Raw genomic sequence first — 19,867 nt, forward strand, 5'->3', positions numbered from 1 at the left:
AAAGAATATCTTACCACAAAGTCCATCTCTTGCTTCTCTTTCCAATGATTTATTCCCAAGAAATAGTGCTTCAATAAGCAACATAACATTAGACGGTGCTGAGTTCTATTAGTATTTTGGCCGTCCAAAGATTATTGTAGCAGGTATTTAACATATTACAGCAATATTCTTTCCATTCGCATCATTTAGGATCTAGACTGATTATAAGTACCTATAAACCTATTCCTTTTAAAATATAGTTCTAGGGCAAGACGGGAATAAAGACTTAGACCTACTAGAGAATGGACTTGAGGATACGGGGAGGGGGAAGGGTAAGCTGTGACAAAGTGAGAGAGAGGCATGGACATATATACACTACCAAACATAAAATAGATAGCTAGTGGGAAGCAGCTGCATAGCACAGGGAGATCAGCTCGGTGCTTTGTGACCACCTAGAGGGGTGGGATAGGGAGGGTGGGAGGGAGGGAGACACAAGAGGGAAGAGATATGGGAACATATATATATGTATAACTAATTTACTTTGTTATAAAGCAGAAAATAACACAGCATTGTAAAGCAATTATACTCCAATAAAGAAGTTTAAAAAGTAAAATAAATAAAATACAGTTCTAGGATTTGTATGATGAAATCATGAACGATCTGCAAATGAATATGAGCTCTGTGCCGTCAGTCAGTTGTATTACTTTGTTGCAGTTTGATGCTTAGAGGAGTCTTTGCCCAAAATTACACAGCTAGCAAATGATAGTGCCAGAATTTGAACACAGGATGACTAATTCCAGAGGCCATGCTCTCAAACACTGTTCTTAGCTATTATGCATTAGGGATTACATTAAAAAATAGTCTATCACAAATTAGATCACATACGGTAAGAGTAAAACTTACTTAACAATACCATAGTTATAAATGCCCTATTTTCTTTATTTGTTTCCAGGTTGAAAGCTCAAAAATTCAGCTGGTTACCTGGCTATACTACAACTTAATGGTTGACAAACCCACCAAGGAGGTGGCATTTGAAAGGAGTTTTGCAGGATAACGTATCATCAGCTTATCATAAATGGTGGAGAGGGGTAGCCCCACCTTAAGAGGAGAATATGGGCAAGGGCATGGTGGGATGAACAGAATGTGCCCCAAGGTTTTGATCTGATGGTTTAGTGCAGCTAGAGCAAACAATGTGATGAGGTCTTGGGAAATCATGCTGAACTATTAACATGAAAGATCATAAAGGGCTTTTTGTGCTAAGCTAAGGAGTATGAATTTTATCCTGAAAATTACAGGGAGCATTGAAGGATTTTAAGCAAGGATTAAGTTGACCAGATTTGTAATTCAGAACGATCATTCTGGCAATGGTGTAGAAAATTGTCTAGGAGAAACTACCTGGGAGACCACTAGGGTAATTTAGTCAAGAAGTAATGGGATCCTACCTGGAGCAGTGGTGGAGAGAATAGAAAAGAGGCCAAGGCATGAGATTAGTGGTTTAAGAACTCAGCAACTGATTGGATGTTAGAGCTGAATGATAGCTTAGGAAGACTCAGTTTTCTCTCTTGACAATTGCATGCTTCAGTTTATCAATAAAGGGAGTACAGGAGGAGGCATAGGCCTGGAGGCAAGCTACAATTTTGTTTTGGATGAGGCTATAGGATTTTAGAAGAAAAAAAAGACTCTTAACATTTTAAGCTTGAAAAAACAGCATTGCTAGTATGTGCTTGGCCTCCAAGAGAGAAACTGGACCAAACTATTTTATTATATATTGTGAGTTACTCAGGTGGAAATGTTTGATCTTACAAATGATGAATGAAGTCTTTTTCCTCTCTATCTAAACAATTTTCAGATAACTGCAGTGCGCTTACAGCCATAGCTTGTTTCACCAGTTCAGCTTCCCTAAAGATTTTGGTTAACTTTTAAAAATTAGATTGCAAAGCTTACTGGAAATGTCTCAGGAGCATCAATTCTATAACGATTGGTTGGTTAATTCATATGTAATTGCTGAACAAATGTTAACAATTTGAATCTTACATCACCAGCACTTCTCACTTTCTTCAGATGTCTTTAGAATTTGTCAAACAAGCTTTATCTCTTTCTAGACTTCAATTTTTTAAACATTCATCTCCACTTCCAAGACATTCAAATATATATGCCAAAAAGTATTACTCTTGCTTTATCTGAGATAATCTTGGTAACAACTTGAATTATAATAATAAAATAGAATATTTCTTTAAAAGTTACTCTCAATGTTAATGAAGTTAGATAGCCAGCCTAAATGTAATGAGGGCATGGCTATTGATAGAAAAGAAATTCATGAGCCAAGAATGCCTTGTAATCGCAATTCAACTTTCTTTCAGAAATAATGACTACATGATGTTAACTGTGTGTGCTTTTATTTTCTCAAATATATTCAGAAGGTATTATTTTTAAGAAAAGATGTGATTTTAAAGTGTAAATGTGTAGATGTGGTAAACAATCTTCATTTTAGCAATTATCACTGAAAAAGCAGTCAAATAATCAAGAGCTTCATATAATTTAATAATGTCAAACACATTTTCACTTGTAGAATTTCCACTTGATCAAAGGTAAATGCAGAGGTTCTCATCTCTCCTATGTTACATGTGGTGAGCTGTGTTCTGCTTGTGTTCTTCTGTTACACTTTGTACTGCTATTATAACATGTTCCAATTTCCTAGAGCTGCCATAACAGAGTACCACAAACTTGGTGTCTTAAAACAAAGGAAACTTATTCTCTCAAATGCTGGAAGCTAGAAATCTGAAATCAAAGTCTCAGGAGGGCCATGTTTCCTCTAGAGAAGACTCCTTCCTTGCTTGTTTCAGCTTCTAGTGGCCCCAGGAGTTCCTTATTTTGCAACTGCCTCACTTCAATCTTTGACTTCATCATCATACGGCCTTTTCCCCCATGTCTCCGCTGTGTCTCAGTATCCAAATGTCCCTCCCCTTTCTCATATAAAGACGCCAGCCATTGGGTCCTAATCCAATATAACCTCATCTTAACTTGACTACAATTGCAAAGACCTATTTCCAAATAAGGCTATGTTCTGGGACTCTTGGTGGATGTGCATTTTTGGAGGGCACTATTCAACTCAGCCTATGGTATTTATCAATCTGGTTTGACTTAGGGCTGTATAAGGTTGTATCTGTCTCCCACACAAACCTTTGAGCCTTTGCAGCCTAGAAATCTTATTCTAATAATTTGTGTGTTCCCAATAACACCTTGCACAGTGCCTCTCTCTAGATAGAGCCCAGATAAATATTTATTTAACTGAATTGTACTGACTTCTGGTTAAACATGGTCTATTGACTTCATATCTATTGCTGTGCCCTCAGGAACTCTACCAATAGTACTAAAAAAGAATTAAAAATGTAAGTATCTATAATGACAGAATAGAAAATGAAACTGCAGCTAGACAAGATATAAATGCAATTTTGGAAAATGGAACTTGGTCTGAGATATGTTAACTGAATTAGTGAAACAGAAAATGCTAAAATGTGCAGAGAGAAAGGGTAAAGGTAAGAAGCAAGGTGATTTTCCATCAGATTCCCAGAAAAGCTTAGGAATTTAAGAGACCAGAGACCCTGGAAGGTGAGAGTAAAAGATGGGATTGAAAATAAGAGAACTAGTGGACAAATCTATTGAAGGCACACTTAGACTCCTAGGATATACTGTCCTTTTCCAGGTAGCCAGTGACAACCCCGACTCAGATCTGCAAGAGCCAGTAGATTATCTCCTTCTCTCAAAGAGAAATTGAGGAAGTTCCTGAATGCAAAACACCAAGAATATCGAAGGATGGAAATTAAATAAAATTCTCTAAGTGAATAGTAAGACCCTCAGCTTTATTCCCTAGTCCATTACAAGGCCAGCAGCCATACTTATGCTCCAAGACCAGGAACTATATATATACAGAGAGAGAGAGAGAGTTTTTTTTCTCTAGAGAAACTGACCACTCCTAGAGAAAATAAGTAAGATAGTAGTAATATTTGGGGCTTTCCAATAGAAATGATGATTTGTTGCTTTATCACCCTAAATTGAATTCTACCAATCAACAAGCCCTACCCGTGTACACAGAGCATATAAAATGCTTTAAATCCCTTACTGTTAAATCCAAATGAATCTTCAAGGATCAACATATTTCAGGAATGTCTAAAACAGGAAAAACAGAGAATAAAAGTAGCAAATGCATAGAGTACAGGAACTCTAAGGAAACATCCATATGGCAATTCCCTCTCTGTCAAGTCTTTGCTCAAATGTCACATTCTTTGAAAGGTTACCCTGATCACTTTATTCAAAATTGCTGACTACTTTTCCCTCCAGTACTTTCCACCCATCTTGCCCTATTCTTTTTCCTTTTCCATAGCAGTTATTCTCTATTATACTATATAAGTTACTATGTTCTACTAATTTATCAAATCTATTTTTGTGCCCCTCCCCTTTAGATTACAGGCTCCATGAGGGGAGGTGTCTTTCTTTCTTTGCTCATTTGTCCCAAGTGCATAGAACAGTGCCTGACACATTGGAGACAGTAACTATTTATTGAATGCTTGAATTGCATTAATTACTTTTAAAACATGGAAGCAGTAGCTAAAAGAACTGAAAGGAGTTGGCGCCTTGAGACCAACTGGAGCGTGGAAAAAAGTGGGACCAGATGTGATTGCTATAATATCTATTGTATTATCTGTCTTTTAAATCATTTACAAGTATTCCTCATAGGAAAATTAAACTGAATCTTCAAGTCAAAAGAAAAATTGAATTTTATGTTTAGTAGATGATCACAAACAAGGGCAATGAAGTAGCTAATGTTTGTTCCTTTGCTTGTGTTATCATTGACGACAGCATTCTCACTTTCCATCTGAGACCATGTGAATGATCCCTATATCTATGATTTACTTTGGGATTCTGTCAGGTACCCTGTGCTAAGTATACATGAATATGTACTTCCTGCTTTGCACTCTTCTGTTTCCATTAAAATCTCAGTTCCAATCCATATGTTACACTGTCTCATTTTTCTTTTCATTATTATTGTTAGTATAAACTAATATATAAAAATAGGGAAACAGGGGGCTTCCCTGGTGGCGCAGTGGTTGAGAGTCCGCCTGCTGATGCAGGGGACACAGGTTCGTGCCCTGGTCTGGGAAGATCCCACATGCCGCGGAGCGGCTGGGCCCATGAGCCATGGCTGCCGAGCTGCACGTCCGGAGCCTGTGCTCCGCAACAGGAGAGGCCACAACAGTGAGAGGCCCGTGTATCGCAAAAAAAAAAAAAAAAAAAAAAAAATAGGGAAACAGGAACCTATGGATGAATTTTTTCTTGTATTCACAAAAATTAGGGATTTAGGAAAGTTCTTAGGACATATCTCTTACAAGTGAACATGGTCTACTGGATCCATGGCAACAGTTTCTTTCTTCATGATTACTGATAAGCCCATGATTAGCATAACACAATTTTATAACTAGATGTAAGTTCTATCTTAAGTAAACCCTATTTCTTAATGCATAAACAATTGAGACTTATTAGATTAGTGTTCAATCAAAAGTAAGATTTAATTAACATAGTTTTCAAAAAAAAAATGATGAGCATAAGATTCAAAGTGACCAGTTCTGTAAATATAGAACAGAAACCATAGGTGAATATGAAATAGCTTGATGCAGTCCCACAAAATTTCCAAAATAACAAAAAATACCCTTACTTCTGTACTTCTCATTGACTAGTTCTAGTTCAGTCTAGTTGTCTGCATTCTTTACAATGTATCTTGTTATTATAGAATAACTAGGTATGTTTTCTCATTAACCATCTTAAATACTATAAGCAAATTGCCTTATGATTGTTTTATTTTTTAATTTAATTTTATTATTTTTTTTATACAACAGGTTCTTTTTAGTTATCCATTTGATACATATTAGTGTATACATGTCAATCCCAATTTCCCAGTTCATCACCACCACCACCCCCTGTGCCACTTTCCCCCCTTGGTGTCCATACGTTTATTCTCTGCATGTGTGTCTCAATTTCTGCCCTGCAAACCTGTTAATCTGTACCATTTTTCTAGGTTCCACACATATGCGTTAATATACGATATTTGTTTTTCCCTTTCTGACTTACTTCACTCCGTATGACAGTCTCTAGATCCATCCACGTCTCTAAAAATGACCCAATTTCGCCCCTTTATATGACTGAGTAATATTCCATTGTATACATGTACCACATCTTCTTTATCCATTCATCTGTCAGTGGGCATTAAGGTTGCTTCCATGTCCTGGCTATTGTAAATAGTAATGAAATGAACATTAGGATGCATGTGTCTTTCTGAATTATGGATTTCTCTGGGTGTATGCCAGGTAGTGGGATTGCTGGGTCATATGGTAATTCTGTTTTTAGTTTTTTAAGGAACTTCCATACTGCTCTCCATAGTGGCTGTATCAATTTACATTCCCACCAACAGTGCAAGAGGGTTCCCTTTTCTCCACACCCTCTCCAGCATTTGTTGTTTGTAGATTTGCTAATGATGCCCATTCTAACTGGTGTGAAGTGATACCTCATTGTAGTTTTGATTTGCATTTCTCTAATAATTAGTGACGTTGAGCAGCTTTTCATGTGCTTACTGCACATCTGTATGTCTTCTTTGGAGAAATGTCTATTTAGGTCTTCTGCCCATCTTTGGATTGGGTTTTTTTTTTTTTTTTAATATTGAGCTGCATGAGCTGTTTATGTATTTTGGAGATTAATCCTTTGTCCGTTGATTTGTTTGCAAATATTTTCTCCCATTCTGAGGGTTGTCTTTTCATCTGTTTGTAGTTTCCTTTGCTATGCAGAAACTTTTAAGCTTCATTAGGTCCCATTTGTTTATTTTAGTTTTTATTTCCATTACTCTACAAGGTGGAGCAAAAAAGATCTTGCTGTGATTTATGTCAAAGAGTGTTCTTCCTATGTTTTCCTCTAAGAGTTTTATAGCGTCCAGTCTTACATTTAGGTCTCTAATCCATTTTGAATTTATGTTTGTGTATGGTGTTAGGGAGTGTTCTAATTTCATTCTTTTACATGTAGCTGTCCAGTTTTCCCAGCACCACTTATTGAAGAGACTGTCTTTTCTCCATTGTACATCCTTGCCTCCTTTGTCATAGATTAGTTGACCATAGGTACGTGTGTTTATCTCTGGGCTTTCTATCCTGTTCCATTGATCTGTGTTTCTTTTTTGTGCCAGTACCATATTGTCTTGATTACTGTCGCTTTGCAGTATAGTCTGAAGTCTGGGAGCCTGATTCCTCCCGCTCTGTTTTTTTCCCTCAAGACTGCTTTGGCTATTCGGGGTCTTCTGTGTCTCCATACAAATTTTAAGATTTTTTGTTCCAGTTCTGTAAAAAAGGCCATTGGTAATTTGATAGGGATTGCATTGAATCTGTAGATTGCTTTGGGTAGTATAGTCATTTTTACAATATTGATTCTTCCAATCCAAGAACATGGTATATCTCTCCACCTATTTGTATCATCTTTAATTTCTTTCATCAGTATCTTATAGTTTTCTGCATACAAGTCTTTTGTCTCCCTAGGTAGGTTTATTCCTAGGTATTTTATTATTTTTGTTGCAATGGTAAACGGGAGTGTTTCCTTAGTTTCTCTTTCAGATTTTCATCCTTAGTGTATAGGAATGCAAGAGATTTCTGTGCATTAATTTTGTATCCTGCTACTTTATCAAATTCATTGAGTAGCTCTAGTAGTTTTCTGGTAGCATCTTTAGGATTCTCTATGTATAGTATCATGTCATCTGCAAACAGTCACAGTTCTACTTCATCTTTTCCAATTTGTATTCCTTTTGTTTCTTTTTCTTCTCTGATGGCCGTAGCTAGGACTTCCAAAACTATGTTGAATAATAGTGGTGAGACTGGACATCCTTGTCTTGTTCCTGATCTCAGAGGAAATGCTTTCAGTTTTTCACCATTGAGAATGATGTTCACTGTGGGTTTGTCGTATATGGCTTTTATTATGTTGAGTTAGTTTCCCTTTATGCCACTTTCTGGAGAGTTTTTATCATAAATGAGTTTGAATTTTGTCAAAAGCTTTTTCTTCATATATTGAGATGATCATATGGTTTTTCTTCTTCAGTTTGTTAATGTGGTATATCATATTGATGGATTTTTGTATATTGAAGAATCCTTGCATCTCTGGGTAAATCCCACTTGATAATGGTGTATGATCCTTTTAATGTGTTGTTGGATTCTGTTTGCTAGTATTTTGTTGAGGATTTTTGCATCTATATTCATCAGTGATACTGGTCTGTAATTTTCTTTTTTTGTAGTATCTTTGTCTGGTTTTGGTATCAGGGTGATGGTGGCCTCATAGAATGAGTTTGGGAGTGTTCCTTCCTCTGCAATTTTTTGGAAGACTTTGACAAAGATAGGTGTTAGCTCTTCTCTAAGTGTTTGATAGAATTCACCTGTGAAGCCATCTGGTCCTTGACTTTTGTTTTTTGGAAGATTTTTAATCACAGTTTCAATTCCATTACTTGTGATTGGTCTGTTCATATTTTCTCTTTCTTCCGGGTTCAGTCTTGGAAGGTTATACCTTTGTCCATTTCTTCCAGTTTGTCAATTTTATTGGCATAGGGTTGCTTTTAGTAGTCTCTTAGGATGCTTTGTATATCTGCAGTGTCTGTCTGTTGTAACTTCTCCTTTTTCATTTCTAATTTTATTGATTTGAGTCCTCTCCCTCTTTTTCTTGATGAGTCTGGCAAATGGTTTATCAATTTTGTTTATCTTCTCAAAGAACCAGCTTTTAGTTTTATTGATCTTTGTTATTGTTTTTGTTGTTTCTATTTCATTTATTTCTGCTCTGATCTTTATGATTTCTTTCCTTCTACTAATTTTGGGTGTTGTTTGTTCTTTCTCTAGTTCTTTTAGGTGTAAGGTTAGATTATTTATTTGAGATTTTTCTTGTTTCTTGAGGTAGGCTTCTATTGCTATAAACTTCCCTCTTAGAACTGCTTTTGCTGCATTCCATAGGTTTAGGATTGTCGTGTTTTCATTGTCATTTGTCTCTAGGTATTTTTTGATTTCCTCTTTGATTTATCAGTGATGTCTTAGTTATTTAGTAACGTATTGTTTAGCCTCCATGTTTTGGTGTTTTTTACATTCTTTTCCCTGTGATTGATTTCTAATCTCATAGCACTGTGATCAGAAAAGATGCTTGATATGATTTCAGTTTTCTTAAATTCACTGAGGCTTGATTTGTGACCCAAGTTGTGATCAATCCTGGAGAATGTTCTGTGCGCCCTTGAGAAGAAAGTGTAATCTGCTGTTTTTGGATGGAATGTCCTATAAATATCAATTAAATCTGTTCTATTGTGTCATTTAAAGCTTGTGTTTCCTTATTAATTTTCTGTTTCGATGATCTGTCCATTGGTGTAAGTGAGGTGTTAAAGTCCCCCACTCTTACTGTGTTACTGTCGATTTCCTCTTTTATAGCTGTTAGAATTGCCTTATGTATTGAGGTGCTCCAATGTTGGATGCATATATATTTAAAATTGTTATGTCTTCTTCTTGGATTGATCCTTTGATCATTATGTAGTGTCCTTCCTTGTCTCTTGTAACATTCTTTATTTTCAGGTCTATTTTATCTGATATGAGCATTGCTACTCCAGCTTCCTTTTGATTTCCATTTGCATGGAATATCTTTTTCCATCCCCTCACTTTCAGTCTGCATGTGTCCCTAGGTCTGAAGTGGGTCTCTTGTAGACAGCATATATATGGGTCTTGTTTTTGTATCCATTCAGCAAGCCTGTGTCTTTTGTTTGGAGTATTTAATCCATTCACATTTTAGGTAGTTATTGATATGTATGTTCCTATGACCATTTTCTTAACTGTTTTGTGTTTGCTTTTGTAGGTTCTTTTCTTCTCTTGTGTTTCCCACTTAGAGAAGTTCCTTTAGCATTTGTTGTAGAGCTGGTTTGGTGGTGCTGAATTCTCTTAGCTTTTGCTTGTGTGTAAAGCTGTTGATTTCTCCATTGAATCTGAATGAGATCCTTGCTAGGTAGAGTAATCTTGGTTGTAGGTTCTTCCCTTTCATCACTTTAAATATGTCATGCCACTCCCTTCTGGCTTGTAGAGCTTCTGCTGAGAAATCAGCAGTGAACCTTATGGGAGTTCCCTTGTATGTTACTTGGTGTTTTTCCCTTGCTGCTTTCAATAATTTTTCTTTGTCTTTAATTTTTATCAATTTGATTGCTGTGTGTCTTGACGTATTTCTCCTTGGGTTTATTCTATATGGGACTGACTGTGCTTCCTGGACTTGGGTGGCTATTTCCTTTCCCATGTTAGGGAAGTTTTCGACTATAATCTCTTCAAATATTTTCTCGGGTCCTTTCTCTCTCTCTTCTCCTTCTGGGACCCATATAATGTGAATGTTGTTGTGTTTAATGTTGTCCCAGAGGTCTCTTAGGCTGTCTTCATTTCTTCTCATTCTGTTTTATTCTGTTCCATAGCAGTGAATTCCACCATTCTGTCTTCGAGGTCACTTGTCCGTTCTTCTGCCTCAGTTATTCTGCTATTGATTCCTTCTTGTGTAGCTTTCATTTCAGTTATTGTATTGTTCATCTCTGTTTGTTTGTTCTTTAATTCTTCTATATCTTTGTTAAACATTTCTTGCATCTTCTCGATCTTTGCCTCCATTCTTTTTCTGAGGTCCTGGATCATCTTCACTATCATTATTCTGAATTCTTTTTCTGGAAGGTTGCCTATCTCTACTTCATTTAGCTGTTTTTCTGTGGTTTTATCTTGTTCCTTCATCTGGTACACAGCCCTCTGCCTTTTCATCTTGTCTGTCTTTCTGTGAATGTGGTTTTTGTTCCACAGGCTGCAGGATTGTAGTTCCTCTTGCTTCTCACCTCATGATTGTTTTAGATGGAATACATCTTGACTGGCAGTCTCAGGCTAAAAGTTGTCATGATTTGTGCTTTGACAGCTTCTGATTATGTCATCCAAATTCAGCAATTCCTCAAAAACTATATCTTGCATGGTCGAAGGATTTTTTTTTTTTTACTGTAGTTCTAAACATATTTGTAAAATCAGGCATATGATAAGATTAAAAATTGCATTACTTATTCTGAATGATAAAAGGTTAGTTAATCACAATAGTCTTAAATTACACTGAAGCATTCTAGGTTTATTAAGTGTCTGTTTTCTGTCAGGTACTGTGTTGGGATCTGTTAAGACAAGGATGAACAATACTGAGATATATTGGTGCCTTGATGAGTTTACTGTCTAGTTGGAGAGGTATATTACTCAAACACTTATAAAATAGAATAGATGGATAATTACATACTCTGATTACGCTATGAATAACAAAATGAGATATTAAAGGAGGGGGTCCCTAATTTTAAATGAGCAAAGTTTCACAAGGCTTGTGTGAGGAAATGACATCTAGAGAGAGACCATAATGATTAAGAAGATCTTGCTAGAGAAGGCATTCAACATATTCAAAGTCCCTAAGGCAGGAATAGCAAAGTTGATGTCATCAGAACACATTCATCTGAGAAAGAACTTGAGACATAAAATAGAGAAGCAGGGGCCAAATCATTAGCGCCCCTGTAGGTAATTTTAAGCATCTTGAATTTTATCTGAAGTACAATGGGAATCACTAGAGGAATCAAAGCCTAGCACGACACACAAGTAGTGTTAAAAGCTTTCTAAATGTTATATGATCCATGGATTGGAGAAAGGCAAGAAAGACTAGGCAAAACAAGTCTTGTTGGGATGACATTTCACAGTGGCTGTAGAAGCAATCAGAATTGAACAGATTCATAAATAAACAAGTTTTTTTTTAAGTGAATTGTATATCAGTTAAAAAAAAGACAATAAGACAGTTTTTAAATCACAGTTTAAACTACATGCAGAAAACATCTGTAGTTCGATATTTATTGTGGAGGAATATTTATAATATTTAGACCTATAGTTGTCAAACAAAATGAGAATGAATAAAAGCGTTCAGGTTTGAGTTTTCCAGTTAGGTTAATGAATGAGCAATTGTTTCTCAAGGACGTGAAGACATAGGTTGTCGTCACCACATATCTATGTCTTTCCCAGACACCATCCTATCTTGTTGTTGACATAAAATGGCGAAAATAATTAGGTTAAAGTAATGAAAATTCGCCTTGGAGTGAAAATATTTTAGACATCAAGTCACTGTTGTCATCATTTTATAATCATTAAGACATATAAGGATGGTCTTGCCCATGTGACCTTTACAAAGAGAAACGAGTTATTTTGAGAGTTATTATAGATAATCTGAAGTGCATGGCAATATATAAATAATCCCAAATAAGGAAAATTTGAGGACAAACAACCATAACAAATACATGCTGGAAATTAGGGTTTCTCAGCTCCAGCCCTATTACCATTTTGTACTAAATAATTATTTCTTATGGAGGCTGACCTGTGCCTTATTGCACCCAGTAGATGCTGGTAGCAACACCCATTCCCCAAATCATAACAATTATCAAAAATGTCTCCAGACATTGGCAAAGGTCTCCTGGGGTCAAAATCACCCTTGGTTTTTAAGCAGTGCTGTAAATCTACCTTTCTGCATATTTGCTATTTCAGCCATTAACTAATATTGAAATAATAAAATCTTGGGTTGATTATCAAAATTAATACACAATATAGTTGATCAATCAATTTGCTATTCTAATTGGATTTACTGCTTACCTCCCTATATTTGCTGGAGACACAATTAGTTTTTCCCACCATCCATAACTTTCATCTGCCAGTAGTCACAATCTACATTATAATTATAATAGAACCTGAAATAACTAGTGTAATAACAAAATTGGCACAGAAACTGTGAAGGTTAGTCAAAGTATATTAATTAGCAAACCCATTTAAGTCTTTTATATTAAGAAAAATAGGCTCCTTTCTATTTCATGCTCATTGTAATGGAAACATTTTAAGCTGGTATTGCCGGCAGTATTAATAACTGCCTTCCCATCTAACCATATTTTATAAGTTTTTATTATATACAAGTTTATAATGGACTTCTGTTGGACAGCTGATGGTTTAGCTTCTAATTATTCAATATGTAAATAATTCGGGACAATTTGAAGAAAGAGAGGAATTAAATATAGACAGCTCTTTGCTAAGGAATTTTCTCTTGCATGCTTATGTATTCCCTTCAATAATCCTTATCTTTTCCCTTTTGCTTCAACTTTTTTATTGCTCCTCTACTGATTTGGTTATCATAATCTTTGCAGCACTGCAAAACACTTCAAGTTGCCTCTGTAACCTTCCAAAAAAGTCAATGAAAATGGCTATTAGACATCTTACAATTAAATATTACTTTAGCTTTCCTATCCCATTTAAGCTGGCATATTTCACTCTTAAAACTTTTGACTTTTTCTCTCTGTAGTCTATCCTCCATAAAAGTTAAAATGTACAGACAAAATTAAACCCAGTTTATAAAAGAAAAGGTTATAAAGAAGAAGTTTCTGAGGATCAGAAAGAAGCAGTCCCAGTAATCAGCATATATCCCAATCTCCTCATCCATGAGGGATATTTAACATTTTATGAGATGCAATGGAGAACCAAAAAACTTAAAAGATAAAACTCTGTTCACATATGTTTTTCTTAAAACTCTATTTCTGCACCCTTTAGGTTAACCATTTGTTTAATACCAAATGTATCAATTTCCCAAGTTCCAACTTTTTTCAGTTTTTCTATTGGTAATACTACTACTCTCCCAGTTCCCCAAGATTAAAAACTTGGAGTTGTTTCTTATTCATTGCCTCTCACATTCTTAGTCATTAATTTATTTAATCATTTCACTGAGCATCTACTATGTGCCAAGCATTGTGCTAGGATCTATCCATGCCAACCTTAAAATAGGTTCTTAAATTCTCTAAAAGAGTACTTATAGGCCTGTGCCAGGTAATATCACTTAGTATATGTAAATCTCTTAAAACTGTAACTGACAGCAGTTAGCTCTCTCTCTCAGTGCCAATACCCTAAGCTAACCTTAATCATCCAACCCTTATATTAATCCTTTACTCCCATTTCCCTACTTTGAATTTTCCAGTGTATCTTCCTATTCTACCTACTGATGAAAAGACACTTTCTAAAATTCCCCACCCAACCATCAGTACTGAGTTTTATTATATTTATGATAATGAAGTATTCTGGTGATTTTTAGTTAGCAATAATAAATATATAACTCTTACTTAAAACTTCTATTATTAGAGTTAATTATTTTTATATATTTCTGGGGAAACTAGCTGAAATAACTCTCTCTTCCAATCTGTAAGCCTTTTTGGTAGATACACAATTAAATGTAGTAAGTACAAATAGTTAATTAGTTTTGGTTGTATGTGTTTGGATTTTTATAATCTACTTTTCCACCTTTTTAACTCATGCCATGGACTAAAAAGTGCTCATCCTGAAATGGTGAGAAGGCAAAATCTCACTACTCTTTGGATTTTTTCATTCATCTCATTCTAGTTCTTCATTGTACTCATAAAACCCCAAACCATAAGCCTATCTCTATTTTCTCTCTTATAAAGATGGCAAAAAGATGGAAACAATTTTTTTTTTTTTTTTTTTTTTTTTTTTTTTTTTTTTTTTTTTTTTTGCTGTACGCGGGCCTCTCACTGCTGTGGCCTCTCCCGTTGCGGAGCACAGGCTCCGGACACACAGGCCCCGCGGCCATGGCTCGCGGGCCCAGCCGCTCCGCGGCATGTGGGATCCTCCGGGATCGGGGCACGAACCCGTGTCCCCTGCATCGGCAGGCGGACTCTCAACCACTGCGCCACCAGGGAGGCCCAACAATTTTTTTTTTATTATTATTTGTTCCTCACCAAATATCTTCGTCTGACTCCAGACTTGCAATTAACAGTGAATTTCTGAGTCATAGTTAAGAGACCAGGAAGTTCTGGAGGTGAAGGGGTAACTTCTGGACAAATTTGGAAAGACTGTGGCCACTGACTCTTATCTATGTCATTATATCCAGAAGGAGCTACTAAAACATGCACTGCATTTAAACTCTTGAAGAACTATTTCAGGAACAAATCCATTCTCAAAGTCAGTATGCTTAAGAATGCAGACGTTTGAACCTTTATAAAAGTCTTAAATCCTGCCACCAATTTAAGATTTTAATACTAATTGCTTTAGACAGAGCTGTCTCATGCTACACTTTAATATCTTCTAGAACCTCCCACATCACTTAGTGTAGGCTTTGCTTTAGGACTCCCGCTAGGTCAATCAAAGGCACTGTAAAATTTGTTCAAATTCATTTCTGTATTGTCTTGATTCATCTGCATGAGTCCGTTAGGGAGCAGTAGGATAACACAGAAATTTCTTTATTTAAAATGTCAAAAGCAATCAGAGCCACATTTAAAAGGCTGTCTTCTCCAATCCCCATTCTCTCTACTCACTGACATAGTCATAACTCCCAGGTGATGAATGCAAAATAGATCCTTAGCACTGGCTGAAACTGACTTAAACTCTACCCTCACCCCATCCCCATCACCTGCCCAAAGTATAGGAGTAGAAGGAGGGAATAACCATAGTTTGTGTGTGTATAAATTTTTAATTTAAAATAATGCACTGTTAATTGTGTAGATTTGAACATATGCTCAACTCAGTTATAAAAAAAAAGTTAATTTGTCAGAAGGTAAAGAGAAATAATGATGGAGCAATTATCTCTCTGAACTTATTTCTTAATTATCCAGGCAAGATTGCTAATGATGTCTGTTTCCTAGGTTCCACTGGCAGTACAATAATTAAAGGTCATGTGAGAACATTTGTCCCAAGGAGACATAAAGTCAAAATGGTAAACTCAGAATATAAACCTGAAGTCTAATATGAGTACAAGTTCATGGTGCAGAACGAGCAGTCTAGAGATTTTTATAGCCCTTGTGTTAATCATAGAATTTATTTTGTTTCATAACTCTAAACTGCATTAACTGGCTATGATTGGTAGTCTAATACTCTAGGAATTGAGCTCTAAGCTGAGAATGTGCCTGATGAGATCATCCAAGAACTTATTACAACAAAACAAACAAACCAAAAACAAACAAAAAATAAGAACCAAAACCTGAGGTTCCGTCTAATGTTAGGAAGCTATTTTAAGTTTAATTTCTAGACTCTCAATCCAATCTCGTGAGTAGTAAAGCCATAACTTTAATATGCTAATAACAGAGGCTTTACAACATGAAAATTGAGTTATGAGCAGGGCCTAGAGAAGAGCATTGTCTTTGAGTTACCTCTGGGGCCAAGGTCAAAGTTTCATCATGCATGAGAGCCACCCATAAGCCTAGGTATTTCAAACTGCCCTTGTGAGGAAATGATTCAAAGAATCAGCCTCCATCTAAAGTAAACCTAGTGTTTTTATACTTTTTCTCATGACACACAATATTACGTGCTTATACAATAAAATATAACTACTCCTGAGAGAAAAGTCAGTTTTTCCTTTCAGAAGAATCCAAGAGAGATTAAGATTCCTCCAGTAGTCTTTTGAAATCCACCTTTATTATTGGAGCATAGCTACTCTTATAAAAGTACATATATCTAATAGTTATTTGGTTGTTGATATACTTTTATTTTATTTATTTATTTATTTATTTATTTATTTTTTTTGTGGTACGCGGGCCTCTCACTGTTGTGGCCTCTCCCGTTGCGGAGCACAGGCTCCGGACACGCAGGCTCAGCGGCCATGGCTCACGGGCCCAGCCGCTCCGCGGCATGTGGGATCTTCCCAGACCGGGGCACGAACCCGTGTCCCCTGCATCGGCAGGCGGACTCTCAACCACTGCGCCACCAGGGAAGCCCTACTTTTAAAACAATAGTTTTCTCCTCAACAAGTATCATTTTAATGTACCTAGAGCTATGTTGTATATTTCTCTAAGTGACAGTGATAGAGTAAATTCTTGTGTTGAGAGAACTGATAGCTGAATTTTATTTTCAGGAGAAAATAGTATAGAAAAAATACAGTAGGCTTGAAAGGTTCACTCATTTTACTTATGTTATTTTTAGAATACATTCTTTTATTCTGACATAATTACACTTTCAACTTTATAAATATGAAAAATGTGTGTTTTCAATAGAAGGTGTTAATTAGAATTAGAAGAAGGGCAACCTTTGCCTTATTTGTTTAAATGAAACTTAGAAGCTTCCCTTCTAAAATGTGCTTTGAAGGATGTATTTTCTTTTCCTGCTCACTCAGTGAAGCACTGTGAATCACAGAGCTCACATTTAGGAAATCAAAATTATTAATCACTGTTTTTGATTAGGATAATAAATCAAATTTGATTTGAATAATACATTATTTACCTTCTTAAGGTTCACTGATACAAGTACTTATTAATTAGACATTAGCTTTTCTTCAATGACCAATATCTCATTTACATTTATTGACGAATCTTAAAAACAACTATTCAGATTCATGACTGCCTTATTTTAGCATAATTCTGAAGTGATACTTACTCAGTAAAGCATAGGAGTTCACATAAAAATTACCTCTTCAAGTATGAACTCATGTTTACTTTAATATAAATACAGGTGTTTACGTATAGAAATATTCATAGTTATGTGTATACACACATGTTCTTATATACATGTATATTATCTTTCTCTGTCAACTGATAGGACCTAGAAAAAACAAGCCCCAGTAACAATGAGCACCCCCTAGATACCAGCTCTTGTTTCTCAAAGAATTTTCCAATAAAAAGATTTCCTTGGAGAAATGTATGGCTCTAGGACTAGGGTAAGAAATATACAGGGTGAACCTTACAGTGCATCTTATAGTGCATGACAATAAGGAAGCACGCAGAAAAACCCACAGTGATGGGGATATGCCAAAGGATAAAATTGAAAGAGCTCTCAATAAAATTGAAAGAGCTCCCAATACCCAAAGCTGGAACAATCTGTTCAACAAAATAAATAACATAATATTAATTTATAACCCAAAGTGTAAAATAAATATTTATGAATCCATGCCAATATGCATAAATGACTGAATGAATAAACAAATACATGGAAGAGAATAATCTCCCATGTAGAAGAATTCTAAATAATTTATATAGATACAGCATCTTCAAGGAAGTAAAGAAGAACTCCCCACTCCTTCAGTGTGGGCTGCTCCTAGTGACTTCCTTCCAAAGTGTGCATTATGCAAAGGGAGAAAAAGAGTAACTGTAGCTTGGAAAAATTTGATGAATTTCAATAGAGAGGCATCCTACATTACACCTGGTCAATACCCCTCAAAACTGTCAAGGTCTTCTAAAACAAAGTTAGTCTGGGAAACTGTCACGGCCAAGGGGAGCCTAAGGAGATAGGACTACTAAGTGTAATGGGGTAACTTGGATGGAATCCTGGAACAGAAAAAGGACATTAGGTAAAAACTAAGGCAATCTAAATGAAGTATGGACTTCAGTTAATAATAATGCATCAACATCGGTTCATTAATTGTGGCAAGTGTACCATACTAATGTAAAATGAATAGGAGAAGGTAGATGTGGAATATATAGGAACTCTTTGTACTATCTTTGTAATTTTTCTGTAAATCTAAAACTATTCTAAAAGTAAAAGATTATCTTTAAAAAAAATACTCTCTCAGTAAAATCAAAGAAAGAAAACCTATTATATGTTACTTCTCGGTCACCTAATGGTAAATTGTAAAGCTTCCTACATCCTGGGGAAAATGGCAGAGATGACCCTGGACAAATAGTTTTAATTTCTTGACCTTGAAGCCTTATATTATAGCATAGAGATAAAAAACAAATATGCCTCAATTAACTTGGAGTTATTTCAAGTGAATAAGATGAGGTTGAGTGAGAGAGGTAAAATGCAGAAAAGAGGAAAGTATTATGTGATCATTACTAGGTATCTAAATAGCAGGAAATGTTTTAAAAAATGTTTCCATATCATCATGTTCCTTCATTCTGTTCTGGCATAGGAATAGGCTTCTTATCTCATGGGTAACACAAAGATTCATGGGTCTTCCATGGATATGGACTAGGGACATTAGTTACACATTTCACTTTATTCACTTTACCTGATGGATTGAGAAGCCTCTACAGAAAATAAAACACATTAATATAGAAAGTAATCGTAGAGGATAGATTAGGTTAAGTAAATAAATTTAAAATCAAGAAATTTATGATACTTGACTTAATTTTATATGTGTACATACATTACATTTTCCCTCTCCCTCTCCCTCCCCTCCCCCCACTTTGGGATAGGATTTTTTAGTTGGAAACCTAAAAAGATAAAAAATGAGGGCATTATAAATATCTTTAACTTTATGAATTTTCCTAAGGAGAAGACATCTTCTGATGTTGAAAAAGATAATTATAGTAGATAAATTTTGATACCAATTTACTGTAGTGCATCCCAAATTTTATAACATAATATTAACAAATTAATAGCATACTGTAAAATCAGGTCTTTCAAAGAACACTGTTGGGAAATGCTGGTTTATGTTATTGATATGTTAAAATCTAATCAAAACCTCTAATGAATTTCCAGAGCAAAAGGTTAAGATGCTTTCCATGAATTATTTAAGAAACCGAGTTATTTCTACCTTCTGTTGGTGGCATCTTCTTCAAAGGATGTGAAATCCTGACATTTCTTTATGTCTGCATTTAATTGTAAAGAAAGAAGTCACTTAAATTTCCCATTTAAAAGGACCATCTTATAAGAAGCTCCACGTTTTGAAAGAAATATAAGGTTTTATTCCTAAAGGCTGTTACTGTGTAATAAAAAATCACCACTACTCACCACTACTCATGATTCAGTGTTATGGTAGTACTGTCACAAGAAGTGATTATATATACTCTAAAGTTAATGCATATGCCTCAGAAACATTATTGACAGTTATTTATCATGTTTTC

Source organism: Mesoplodon densirostris, chromosome 6, assembly GCF_025265405.1.
Source record: "Mesoplodon densirostris isolate mMesDen1 chromosome 6, mMesDen1 primary haplotype, whole genome shotgun sequence".
NCBI classification, from domain to species: Eukaryota; Metazoa; Chordata; class Mammalia; order Artiodactyla; family Ziphiidae; genus Mesoplodon; species Mesoplodon densirostris.